Consider the following 9,213-nt stretch of genomic DNA (forward strand, 5'->3'; position numbering starts at 1 on the left):
AAAAAAAAAAAGAAAGAAAGGTTTTTAAATGTTAAATGGAGTACTTGGAAGGTTGGGCTTTGTATAAAGAAGGCAACATTCTCTCAACCCCTGGTTTAGCGTTGACATTACAAGTGTCATAAAATATTAGGTCTTGGAGTTGAAAGGCCTGTACAAGTACTCACTTGATACAACCTTGGCTTTAGGCGAATTTTTTAACCAGTATTTTATAAATAAGGCAACTGAGGCTGGGCAAAGCTAAGGTTCTTGACAAAGTCACAAAAGTGTCTCTTAAGCAGAAGATATAGTTTATACTAAACAAATATCATTTGCTTGTACAAGCCACCGTCTCTTTAATTGTATCCCCCCAGTGCAACCATTCTGTGCTTTCTTTCCTAGATTGACATTTTGTCAGTTCTTGAGATCCAGTTTCCACATGTTAGAGGAATCCAGTAGTCTGATGGCCTAGTTTTGAAAAATTCCTGAAGTTCATTTTTAGCAAATTCTCCGGTGCCAACATAATTAGCTTGCACATTTCCTTAGTTTGTAGCATGTTATTTTTAGTTTTTTCCTTATAACCAAATACATTTTAAAGTTGGATGAGAGGTTTAAGCGTTTTTAATGTCAGCTGGAGGTGTTTTGGTGCTGTTCCTTTCTGCCAAAGGAAGATAGATTTGAGGGTTAAATATACCAGGTATTGATACTGGGATTGGGGGGGGGATTTTATTTTATTTTATTTTTTATTTTATTTATTTATTCATGAGAGAAACAGAGAGAGAGAGAGAGGGAGACGCAGAGACACAGGCAGAGGGAGAAGCAGGCTCCATGCAGGGAGCCCGACGTGGCACTGATCCAGGGTCTCCAGGATCAGGCCCTCAGTTGAAGGCGGCGCTAAACCGCTGAGCCACCCGGGCTGCCCATGGGGGGGCAGATTTTAAACTACACATTCAATTCCTTTAATAGATGAAGGCAGTTGAGGGGTGTTTCGTTTTGAGTATGCTTTGGTATTTTTATATTTTTAAAAAATGGTCTATTTTGTCTAAGTTGCAGGATTTATTGATATAAACTTGTTTTCTTATTACCTTTTTAATATCTGTAGAATCTATAATATTGTTACCTCTCATTCCTGATATTGATGACTTGTGTCTTCTCTCTTTTTTTCTTGTTCAGTTAGTTAGAGGTTTCTTGCTCTTGATGTTCTCAAAGAACCAGTCGTGGTATTACTGAGTTTCTTAATTGTTTTTCTTCTTACTTAATTTCTGCTCTGATCTTTATCCAGGTGAGTTTTCCAGATTGGCAGTATTTGGTGCATACTGTCACACATCGGTGCTGAAAGAGTAACATCTCCTGAGGAAATGGAAGCTGTGCTTGCTACAAAACTATTGTAATCAACACAATGTGGTCTACAGTATAGACATGCAGACCAAAGAAATAGATGGAGAATCCAGAAATAAGCCTTCACATTTACAGTCAATTGATTTTCAACAATGTCAAGACAGTTCATTGGCAGAAAGAATAGTCTTTTCAACAAACGGTCCTGGGGCAACCGGATACCCATATGCAAAAGAATGATGTTGAACCCCTTTATTACATCATATGTAAAAATTAACTCATAATAAATTATAGAACTAAAAATTAGAGCTAAAACTATAAATCTTGGAAGAAAATAGAGGAGTAAGTCTTTGTGAGCTTGGGTTGGGCAAATTTTTCTTACATATGACACCAAAAGCACAAGCAATCAAAGAAAAAATAAGCAAATTGGACCTCATCAAAATTTAAAACTTGTGCTTCACAGAACACCATCAAGACTGTGAAAAGATGGGGCACCTGGGTGGCTCAGTGGGTTAAGCATCTGCCTTTGGTTCAGGTCATGATTCCAGGGGCCTGGGATCAAGCCCCACATGGGGCTCCCTGCTCATTGGTGAGTCTGCTTCTCCCTCTCCCTTGGCCCCTCCACCCCATTCATGTGCATGTGCTCTCTCTCAAATAAATAAATAAAATCTTTAAAAAAAATGTGAAGAGGCAATGTATAGAATGGAAGAAGATACTTGCAAATTATATGTCTGATAAGGGACTTTTATATGGAATAGATGAAGCTTTCTTACAACTCAATAATAAAAGACAAATTACCCAATTAAAAAATGGACAAGGGATCTGAATAGGTATTTCTCCAAAGAAGATATACATATGGCCAGTAAGCACACGACAAGATGCCCAATGTCATTAGGCATCAGGAAAATGCAAATCAAAACCACATGAGATACCATGTCATACCCACTAAGACAGTTATAACAACAACAACAAAAAAGGGAGAAATAATACATGTTGGTGAGAACATAAAGAAATTAGAATCCTCATGCTCTGCTGGTAGAGTTGCAAACTTGTGCAGCGACTTTGGAAAACAGTTTGGCAGTTCCTCAAAGGTTCAATATAGAGTCATCATATGACCCAGGAATCCCACTGCCAGGTATATACCTAAAAGAAATGTGATCATATATCCACACAAAAACGGGTATACAAATGTTCACGGCAGCATTATTCATAAGAGCGTCGAAGGGGAAACAATCCAAACGTTATTGTATTGGTCAGGGTTCTCTAGAGAAACAGAATCAGGAGGGTATATATAGATAGAGAGAGAGGAGACTTACTATAGTAGTTGGCTCACCTGGTTATGAAGGTTGAGAAGTTCCACAATCTGCCATCTGCAAACTGGAGGGCCAGGAAAGCCAGTGGTATAACTCACTCTGAGTCCAAAGGCATGAGAGAACCAGGGAGTCACTGGTATAACTCCTAGAAAGAGGCTGAAGGCCCAAGAACCGGGAGTTCTGATGTCTGAGGATAGGAAAAGATAAATTTTCCAGCTCAAGAAGAGAATTTGCCCTTCTCTTGTCTTTTTGTTCCATTTGGGCCCTTAAAAGATTGGATGATCTCAAAGAATGGCTGCCCAGATTGGTGAGACGGGATCTCTCTACTCAGTCTACCAAATCAAACACTCTCACAGACACATCCAGAAATAATGACTTACCAAGCTATTTGGGCATCCTTTCACCTAGTCAAGTTGGAACATAAAATTAACCATCATATTCATCAGCTGATGAATGAATAAATTAAATGTGGGCTATCCATACAGTGGAGTGTTATTTGACCACACAAAGGAATGAAGTACTTGTATATACTACAACATGGTTTAACTTTGAAAACATCATGTTAAAAAAAAAAAAAAAAAAGAAGAAGGCAATCTCAGAAGACTATATATGGTGTGTTTCCATTTATATGAAATCTCCAAAATAGAAAGTAGGTTTGTGGCTGCCCAAAGCTGGAGGGTTAGAGGGGAATGAAAAGTGTTTCCTAATGGGTACAAGAGTTTGGAGGGCAGTGATTAAAATGTACTAAAATTAATTATGGTAATGCTTACACAAATCTGTGAACACATTAAGATCATTGACTTGTACACTTTAAATAAATTGAGTGGTAGGAGAAAATATGAGTGGGAAATATCAGAAAGGGAGACAGAACATGAAAGACTCCTAACTCTGGGAAACGAACTAGGGGTGGGGGAAGGGAAGGTGGGCGGGGGGTGGGGGTGACTGGGTGACGGGCACTGAGGTGGGCACTTGATGAGATGAGCACTGGGTGTTATTGTATATGTTGGCAAATTGAACACCAATAAAAAATAAATTTATATAAATAAATAATAAATTGAGTGGTATATAAATTATATTTGAATAATCCTGAAGTATATATATTTGAATAAAGCTGATATACTATATATGTATATATCTGTCCTTCTAAGATCAGGAACAAGACAGAGTCCACACTCACTCCTATCTAATGTTGTACTTGAAATTCTTGCTAGGTAATAAGGCAAGGGGAAAAAAGACATACAAATTGGAAAGGAAAATGTAAAATTGTTTTTATTTGCAGGTGATATGATCATCTATGTAGAAAATTCTCACAAGCCTATGAAAATGCTACTAGAACCAGTTTAGCAAGCTTGTGAGATACAAGATCAATATACAAAAATTAATTGTATTTCTGTACACCAGTGACAAACTATTGGAAGTTGAAATTAAAAGACAGTATCATTTATAATGTCATCAAGAAAGAAGAGAGAAATATGTAGGGACAACTTTGATGAAAGATGTGCAAATCCCACACACTGAAAACTAAAAAACATTGGTAAGAGAAATTAATTAAGACTTAATGGAGGGGGCAGCCCGGGTGGCTCAGCGGTTTAGCGCCGCCTGCAGCCCAGGGTGTGATCCCGGAGTCCTGGGGTCAAGTCCCACATTGGGCTCCCTGCATGGAGCCTGCTTCTCCCTCTGCCTGTGTCTCTGCCTCTCTCTCTCTGTGTATCTCTAATGAATAAATAAATAAAATCTTAAAAAAAAAAAAAAAAGACTTAATGGAGGGGCACCTGAGTGGCTCAGCAGTTGAGCATCTGCCTTTGGCTCAGGTTGTGATCCTGGAGTCCTGAGATCAAAGACTCCTGTCCTGCAGGAGATCAAGTCCTGCAAAGAGCTCCCCACAGGGAGCTTGGTTCCCTCTCTGTCTCTCATGAATAAATAAAATCTTTTTTTTTTTAAAGACTTAAATGGAGAGATATACAATGTTTATTCATTAAAAGCCCTAATGTTGCTGAGAAGTCAATTCTCTCCAAACTGATTTATAGATTCAGTGTAATCTCTATAGAAATCCCAGCATGTTTTTTGTAGAAATTGATGATTCTAAAATTCATATACAAATACAAGGGATCTAGAATAGCCAAAACCAATTTTTGAAAAGATTTTATTTATTCATGTGAGAGAGAGAAAAAGAGAGAGAACACATAAACCAGGGTGGGGAGGGCAGAGGGAGACAGAGTGGGAGAAGTAAGCTCCCTACTGCCGGGAGCCCAATGCGGGCCTCAATCCCAATGCCCTGGGTTCATGACCTGATCCAAAGGTAGATGCTTAACTGACTGAGCCACCTGGGCGACCCCAAAAACAACTTTAGAAAAGAGTTTGAGGCACCTGGGTGGCTTGGTCAGTAAAGCATTCAACTCTTGATTTCTGCTTAGACCATGATCTCAAGGTTGTGGGATCAAGCCTCACATCCAACCCCATGTGGAGCTCCACACTCAGCAGGGAGTCTGCTTGAAGATTCTCTCTCTGCCCCTCCCCCAATTCGCACATGTGCATATTCTCTTTCTCTCTAAAATAAAGAAATTTTTAAAAAGTAGTATATATATATATATATACATATATATATGATGGAATACTACACAGATATCAGCAGAAAATTACATATTTAAAGTAGCACCATTTCTATATTTTAAAACAGTGATGAATAAAATGGAATGAGATTTATAGCATAAATTACTTGATATAAATTAAAAAGGTAAAGTACAGCACCGTATTTTTCAAGAATATACACAGATTTGTCGTGTACTAGAGTGGATCCCTACAGTGAGAAAGGAGATGACAGGAAGGGATGGGTGCTGGAGTAATGGCCATACTAAACTAGGAAGAGACATCTTTGTAGACCCATGATTAGCACAAAAGTTAAAGGAGGTGAGGAAACAGCCATAGTGAGTAGACAACTTTTTCCAGAAGTTTGGTTATGACAGGCAGCTGAGAAGTGGGACAGCTTGATGAGGATGTGGGGTGAGGAGGGGAAAGCTGGAGATGGGACATAGTAGAGGAGCATACATGGGTGCTGATGACATGTGGTAGAGAGAAGAAAGGAGGGGGTGGCGCCTGGAACCCATAAAAGAGACTTAGTGTTTGAGGTGTGAGAGGCAAGAGAATGGCCTGTGATGTGAAGAGGGCAAATTCCTGCAGCTCATAGGAGGAACTTGGAGTGAGGAAAGCTGGGGAGTGTGTGTGTTGTTGGGTGGACCTATAGAGTTGGAGAGGGATGGTGGGAAAAGAGAGAAGAAATGAAATTGTTCTTTTGGAGAGTGGAAAAGGAGTCCTCGAGATTAATAGGATCACTGGACATCACTGAAATGCCCATTTGAGTTGTGTTTCAGAATTTTGGAGTGTGTGTATAGGAGGGGTGCCCCCAGCAGTAGAGCGAGGGAGGAGTACCATGGGAAGGAGGAACTCCAACTAGTGGAGTATGAGATGTTATGGAGGCCACAGACCACTGGGCCAGCACAGAATAGGAAGAGGGGACCACAGAAGAGGGGAGTGGCTGTTGTACGGGGATCCCAGGACAAGCAAGGAGATTTGGAGAAAAGACTGGACAAAAATCAAAGGGGTGAAGAGAAGGTGTTTGAGGTAGAGGATGGGCATAGAGTTTGAGGGGTACAGATAGGGCAGCAGCAAGGAGACCCCAGACAGGAAGACAAGGTGGTTCGCAGCCCAGGAGGAGAGCCCTTCTGGGTGGGAAGGTGGCGGCAGCGTCCTCCCGCCTCACAAGGGTACCCTCACTCGGGGCGCTTCCCACCCTGTATCCCCACTGACCACCTGGAGGGAGAGGTGGGGAAACTCTGCTCCCACCCTCCAGATACCAGGGTAAAACAGGGGTACCGGGGGGTCCTGAGCCTATGCAGGAGGAGGCTTTCTGGCCTGGCCCACCTCTACTCCACTTCGGTGCAGCCCAAAGGTGTCCTGCTGGGGGTGCCTTTTGACCCTCTGCCACTCCCCGCTTCTCACACCAGCAGTCAGGGCAGCGAAGCACCCTCGGGGGCTTTGGTGGGTGGTGAGGGGGCCTGGATGGAGCCCCGTCACGGACAAGCCTCAGGACTACGAACAAGTTGAAGAACCCAAGGTAAAATGAGGAGACAATACCTCCCTGACATTGGATTAATTTCCTTACCACAAAAAAACCCTTTAATTTTGAAGGAGGAGGAGGACAGCTTGGTTTCGTGTATTCTCATGCAGTGGTTGTCAAAGTGGGGTTCCCAGTCCCGCAGCATCAGCGTTCCTTGGGAATTGGTTAGATGTGCAAAATCTCAGGCCATGCCGTAGACGTAATGAATCAGAAACTCCTGGGGTGGGGCTCAGCATCTCTCCCAGCGAGCCCTGGAGGCGATTTGAGGGCGTGCTCAAAGTTGACAGCCACCGTTTAAAGGGAATTTCCATCCCATCTCCAAGCACCTGCCTCTCCTTAACCATTTTGCTGCTGGGGCCAGGGGCAGGGTGTGCAAGTGATCGCTTGAACTTGGAGTTAGTAAGGGGAAGGCCTAATGAGCAGACGTGGTGAGGAGCTTCCTCACTCTCACCGTGTAGGAGTCTGGAGACCAGCTCTGGAGAGCCCCTAAGCAGAGGTCAGGACCATGGGCGATCCTGCAAGAACATGACTCAGAGGACCCTGGCTTTACAGGGATGAGGTCATCGTGGCTGCTCTTCCTGCGTACCAGACAGCACAGGAACCACTGAAGAGTTGTAAGACAGTTTCAGAAAATACTAGGAGCACTTAGAGATTTGAGGAGTGTACAAAAAAACCCACAAAAAAACAAAACAAAACAAAACAAAACAAAAACAAATTTTCTGGAACTAAAGAAATGTTATTTCAACCAAAAATTTAGTGTATGCATCGAAAGAGAGAGGTCTGGTCACTGCTGACACTCAAATTAGTGGCTTGGAAGAACAAGTGGAAAAAATATTTCCAAGCACGGAGCAAATAATACAAAGAGATGGAAATAACGAGGAAAATATGAGACTTGGAGAAGAGATCCAGTAGTCCTAACATTCAAATATATTAGCTCCAAAAGAACAAAAAGGCATAGATGGAGGAGAGGCAATAATTTAAAAATAGAAAAATACTTCAGGGACTTGAAAGATCTGAGCTTGCAGACCGAAAGGACACAGGCAGACACAAAAAAGGAAAAAAGAAAGAAAGAAGGAAAAAAAAGAAAAAACAGACATCTAAGCAGGAAACTTCTGAATTCCAAGATTAAAGAAAAACATTTTCAAGTTTCTAGACAGAAAGAGCAAGTTCTGTATAAAGAGAAAAGAAAAAAAATAAAGAGGAAAGAATCAAATTGACCCTGGACTCTTCACCTGCAGCACGAGAAACTAAACGTGGGGACAGTGAGAGAGAAAAGGATCGGCGGCCCGGGGACCTCATCCCCTGCCGGAAAAGCTCTCACCTGTCAGAGCAAAAGAAAGATATTTGAGCTATAAAGAGTATATCAATCTTTTATCTCACCTGAGAAAAATACTCAAGCAAAAATTTGGTTAGAGAATAGAGAAGTCACAATAGAGGAGGACAACGGGGAGACAAAGCCTGCGGTGAGCAGGGCGCTTGGCCGAGTTTCCTGCTGTTAAGCGCTCACGAAGCTGGACGGACACCTAAGTGCACCTAGGACCCTAAGCACTGTGCTCTCTCAGCCAAACCTGGGGTGGGAAGCAGTGTAAAGGTCTCTCTTCTCTGGGTAGAAGTACCAGGAAAATAAAACATCTTTTTTTTTTTTTTTAGATTTTATTTATTTATTCATGAGAGACGGCGTCGTGCTAAGTGAAATAAATCAAGTAGAGAAAAGAGAAAGACAGATACTGGATGTTTTCACTTATATGTAAACTCTAAAAAAGAAATCATAGAAGTAGACAGTAGATCGATGATTGCCAGGGGCCGAGGAGGAGGGAAATGGGAAGGTGTTGGTTGGGCAGCCCGGGTGGCCTAGTGGTTTCGCGCCGCCTTCAGCCCGGGGCATGATCTTGGGGTCCCGGGATTGAGTCCTGCATGGGGCTCCCTGCACGGAGCCTGCTTCTCCCTCTGCCTGTGTCTCTGCCTCTCTCTCTCTCTCTGTCTCTCGTGAATAAATAAATAAATAAAATATTAAAAAAAAAAAGGAAGATGTTGGTCAAAGGGCATAAACTCCCAGCAGTAAGAGGCGTGAGTTCTGGGAGCTAACGTACAGCGTGGTGACTCTACTTAATACTGGGTTATGTGGGGATCCCTGGGTGGCGCAGCGGTTTGGCGCCTGCCTTTGGCCCAGGGCGTGATCCTGGAGACCCGGGATCGACTCCCACGTCGGGCTCCCGGTGCATGGAGCCTGCTTCTCCCTCTGCCTATGTCTCTGCCTCTCTTTCTCTCTCTGTGTGACTATCATAAATAAAAAAAAAAAAAAAAAAAAAAAAAAAATACTGGGTTATGTGTTTGAAAGTTGTTAAGAGAGAAGATCTCAAATGTTATCACTACACACGTGCACAAACACGCGCATGCGGGTAATGCTGTGAGAGGATGGAGGTGTCAACTAACCTTTTTGTGGTAATCATTTTGCAATGTATACATATGTCAGCT

This window comes from Canis lupus, chromosome 27 (assembly GCF_003254725.2).
Source record: "Canis lupus dingo isolate Sandy chromosome 27, ASM325472v2, whole genome shotgun sequence".
In the NCBI taxonomy this organism is placed as follows: Eukaryota; Metazoa; Chordata; class Mammalia; order Carnivora; family Canidae; genus Canis; species Canis lupus.